This window comes from Oncorhynchus mykiss, chromosome 10, assembly GCF_013265735.2.
Source record: "Oncorhynchus mykiss isolate Arlee chromosome 10, USDA_OmykA_1.1, whole genome shotgun sequence".
NCBI lineage: Eukaryota > Metazoa > Chordata > Actinopteri > Salmoniformes > Salmonidae > Oncorhynchus > Oncorhynchus mykiss.
The window spans coordinates 18,470,158-18,475,642 of NC_048574.1; positions in this window are offsets into that span (position 1 = coordinate 18,470,158).

The following is a 5,485-nucleotide window of genomic DNA, read 5'->3' on the forward strand; positions in this document are numbered from 1 at the left end:
TTTCACCATTATTCACATGCTGATCTGGGTCTGTGGTGAGAGGGTTACACTTTCATAAGCCTGGAGCTTTAAAAGTTTTTTGCAAGTTCTAAGTCAATGTCGGTGTTCCCAAACACTGGAAACATTTGAACTTGCGAAATGGCTAGCAATAGTTTCTCTGCTGTGGCAGAATGCGTGCCGCTGATGGGTCTTATTTTAGGGCCGGCATTCGTCCTGATGAATTATAAATGGCTGTAACTTCAACAGATGAGCTTCTTACTAACCAGGGCATCTCTTCAGGGGAGAGAGAGAACGATAAGAGGGCCCAGGCTGCCAGTTTCAACTCACTGAGCATTGAACGCCCTGATGGCTAGCAAGCTCTTACTTAAAGGCTTCAATAAAAAAAGTAGCCAATCTTTTTGTTTCCCTGTGTACTGCCTCCAAAGCCACTTTAACTTTGGCTTCAACCCTGCTGTTTTTTTACTAGTGTACCTGGGTCTGTGTTTGATAGATGTGTTATTCTGAAAATAAATTAAACATGTGGGTGTTAAGTTTCAGAGTTTATTCGCCACATGCACAGGATACAAACGGTGTAAAACAGTACAGTGAAATTCTTACTTCAGAGCTCTTTCCCAACAATGCAGTGATAATAATAATATAGATCATAGAACATAGAACTTAAAAAACAAGAAGTATGATTCCAGTGTAGGCAGCCACTGACATCGATTCAAGGTTTGTGGTTTTGTGTTGTGAGGGCTAGTCATTATTTTGTGTCCTGAAATGCCACTGAAACGAAGCGGGTGGGAAGTATTAGGATGTATCCACTGTTCTATAGAGGAGACTATTTATGTATTGTTCAGTTTACGTTTGTTAAATAATAAAGTCCTTATAATGCACAATTGTTGAAGAAAAGTTTCAAATTAAATCACACTGCGAGATTGTAATGACTTTTTTTGCACTTTGTACAATTATTTTGCACTTGGAATATTGCACCCATGATCTGTCTCTCTCGCTCTCACTAACTCTCTCACTCTCTCTCTCTGCTACAAAATCCACTTAGGTCTATTTTATCTCCGTATATACAAATTACAATTCATGAGTTAAAATCAGTAACAGAACTGAAGACAACTGTTCTCAGGAGATGAACCACAATGCACTTCTCCACACTTCATTGATTTGAATGAGAAGGATTCACGTCTAAACATTTGATAAGTTGAGACAATATGCTAGCAAATGTCAAAAGTTCACTTCTCGCCTTTGATTTGACTACAATACAATTATTTTCACAATTTTAGAGACAGTATTTCGTGCATAATCAACTTTAGGTTCCTTTCAATATAGACATGAATTACTCTAGAATCGGCTTTCTATTTCGCAACAAAGCCTCCTTCACTCACGCCGCCAAACTTGCCCTAGTAAAACTGACTATCCTACCGATCCTCGACTTCGGCAATGTCATCTACAAAATTGCTTCCAACACTCTACTCAGCAAACTGGATTCAGTCTATCACAGTGCCATCCGTTTTGTTACCAAATCACCTTATACCACCCACCACTGCGACCTGTATGCTCTAGTCGGCTGGCCCTCGCTACATATTCGTCGCCAGACCCACTGGCTACAGGTTATCTATAAGTCTATGCTAGGTAAAGCTCCACCTTATCTCAGTTCACTGGTCAGGATAACAACACCCACCCGTAGCACACGTTCCAGCAGGTATATCTCACTAATCATCCCCAAAGCCAACACCTCATTTGGCCACCTTTCCTTCCAGTTCTCTGCTGCCAGTGACTGGAACGAATTGCAAAAATCGCTGAAGTTGCAGACTTTTATTTCCCTCACCAACCTTAAACATCAATTATCTGAGCAGCTAACCGATCACTGCAGCTGTATATAGTCCATCTGTAAATAGACAACCCAATCTACCTACCTCATCCCCATACTGTTTCAATTTTATTTACCTTTCTGCTCTTTTGCACACCAGTATCTCTACTTGCACATCATCATCCGCTCATTTATCACTCCAGTGTTAATCTGCTAAATTGTAATTATTCGCTCCTATGGCCTATCTATTGCCTACCTCCTCATGCCTTTTGCACATAATGTATATAGACTTTCTTTTCTCTACTGTGTCATTGACTTGTTTGTGTTATTGGCTTGTTTATTGTTTACTCCGTGTGTGTTGTTGTCTGTGTCAGACTGCTTTGCTTTATCTTGGCCAGTTCGCAGTTGCAAATGAGAACTTGTTCTCAACTAGCCTACCTGGTTAAATAAAGGTGGAATAAAAAAATAAAATAAACTTTTACACTCTTATAAGGATACAAATTCATTACAATCAGATTTACTTGCCATGGGCATCTCTGATCAGCTAGATCAGAGACCTGAAGCAAACAAAATGGCCACCAATCAAGAATATTCTCATTGCTCCCGCCATGTCTTATTGACTTCTCCACCCCTTGTTTATGTCTCTCCCTTAATTAAAACTGTCTCCCTCCCATAAGGCGTTGTGACTGCCAGCATCAACAAATGATGCCCTCCAGCAGTGCCAGTTTTGGGGGTAATTACTGGGCAAGATGGACCAAGCTGTTCTCTATGGTGCACATCTGCCACCCTGTCTCTACCGGCAATATGTCTATGCTCAGCACTTTCTCTCAGTGTGAGGTGGAAGGGGGCTGCTGGGAGGAGGCAAGGCAGCCAAGGAGCAACCAGGAAAGAGTCAAACATGTGTGAACTTGTTTTTCAAAAGGTGACGACGAAAATGGAGGACTCACGTTAATGAGGCTCACTGTTATGGCTGACCCACTGAGCCGGACCATCTGGCCAGCATGTGGTTGGCCAGACTTGTGTTGCCGAGCCAGTGCTACGAGGGCCAAAAGATCACTAGCTCTGACTAGAGATGGGATGAAGATGCTCATTCAAACGGGCACCAGTGAGTATCATGAGATGTTCTTAATAAGTTGGAGAACTAATTACAGTGTTGATCATGTAATACATTAATTATAAAAGGTAAAACATATATATTATAACAATAATAGTGGTACCGTCGTTTTTTCTTTGCAGACATGTTTTTTCCTCAGTACACTGGGATCGTTCATTTTATGAATACTGCTCCATTATATTATATATCTATATTGTGTGAGCATATGCTAGCCTTTTGATGTAGGCCTACATAGGGGATTCATGATGAATGTGGTCCGCCGCATCCAGTCTGTGTACTACTTTATTTCATTGGTCAAATGTATAAGTGTTGGATAATTAAAGTCACTGAAGCCATGACCAAGTCAGAGCTGGGAATACTAATAGATATGCTAAGCTCTTTCAACCGATAAAGTCGGCTATGCCATATGAGTATGTTGACTGCTTATGAAACTGATGTGACCACTATTCATAGTGACCAGACCTTCTGAATGACAATGATAGAAATAGCAATTATTAGATATCCTATGTCAACAGAGGCACACGTTGCACACTGCCCAGCACTCACTGCTAGCAGTGACTATGCGGGGCATTAAACCATGATAGATCAGGATAGGTGTCACAGGCCATCTCAAATTAAATTGTATTTGTCACATGCGCCGAATACAACAGGTATAGTAGACCGTTCTTGCGAGCCCTTAACCAACAATGCAGAGTTTTTTTTAAGTAATAAAAATGTGCTAAATAGTAACACAATAAAATAACAATAACAAGGCTATGGTGCTGTGTCAAAGTGCAGGGGTACGGGTTAGTTGAGATAATTGAGGTAATATGTACTGTACATGTAGGTAGGGGTAAAGTGACTATGCATAGATAATAAACAGAGAGTAGCCGCACCGTATGTGAAGAGTGTGAAGGAATGTGTGTGTGTGTGTGTGTGTGGTTGTGTGGCTTCAATATGCATGTGTGTGTCCGTGTGTTTGTGTGTGTGTTGGAGTGTCAGGGTAGTATGTGTGAGTGTGTGGTTAGAGTCCAGTGAATCTAACCACACATTGAGCCTGTGCAAGCGGGTCAGTACAACAAATTATAGTAAATAATAATAAGGTGGTCAATGCAAATAGTCCGGGTAGCTACAGTGCCTTGCGAAAGTATTCGGCCCCCTTGAACTGTGCGACCTTTTGCCACATTTCAGGCTTCAAACATAAAGATATAAAACTGTATTTTTTTTGTGAAGAATCATCAACAAGTGGGGCACAATCATGAAGTGGAACGACATTTATTAGATATTTCAAACTTTTTTAACAAATCAAAAACGGAAAAATTGGGCGTGCAAAATTATTCAGCCCCTTCACTTTCAGTGCAGCAAACTCTCTCCAGAAGTTCAGTGAGGATCTCTGAATGATCCAATGTTGACCTAAATGACTAATGATGATAAATACAATCCACCTGTGTGTAATCAAAATTAAATATACCTTCCGGTAACCCGCCCCACTCAATGTGACACAGATCCGCAAATTTTTTTTTAGACCTTATAGCCAAAACTTTCATCAGGAGCTAGTCAGCTAATTAGTTACTAGCTATTAAGTCATCATTAGCCACTGCTAGCGACCTTTACCCTCTGCTTATGCATCAGCTGTTTTTTAACCTGGATAATACCTGCCAGCCTCGGACTGTTTTTCTCCACTACAACGCCAGATTCCTGCTGTAAACCCTGGAGCATTGATCATCACAGCTAGCTAGCTGCCACTGAGTGACTCAACCCCAAAGCTAGCCCTGAGCCAGGCGCATCTCCCTGCTAGCAAACAAAATTACCGCAACTACAATACCTCTTTCGCCATCTGGCCCGGTCCCTTCGTCGACACGGCACCCCGCCGTACCACCACGACTGGTCCGCAGACGTAATTACATCAGGTGTGCCTTCAACCGGCCTTTGCCGGATGTCGGAGCAGACGCTTATACCGACCCGGGTCTGCTAACTTTAAATGCCGTGTCTCCCGCGGGCTAGCGTTGCAACGACTACCCAGTGGCTTCCCTGCTCCATCTATTGCTGTACACTGGACCCTATGATCACTTGGCTACATAGCTGATGCCCGCTGGACTGTTCATTTATCACAGTACTTTGTTTACCTTTGTTTATCTGTCGGCCCTAGCCCCGAACTCAAGCCCTGTGTGTAGTTAACCAACCCTCTCTGCCCATTCATCGCCATTTTATCTGTTGTTGTTGTCTTAGCTGATTAGCTGTTGTTGTCTTACCCATTGTTGTCTTAGCTAGCTCTCCCAATCAACACCTGTGATTGCTTTATGTCTCTCTCAAAAGTCAATATGCCTTGTATACTGTTGTTTAGGATAGTTATCATTGTCTTAGTTTACTGCGGAGCCTGTAGTCCCACTGTACATGCCTCAGATACCTCCTTTGCCCCACCTCCCACACATGCGGTGACCTCACCCAGTAAAACCAGCGTGTCCAGAGATGCAACCTCTCATACTCAGTGCTTGGGCTTACCTCCACTGTACCCACACCCCACCATACCCCTGTCGGCACATTATGCCCTGAATCTATACCACGCCCAGAAATCTGCTCCTTTATTCTCT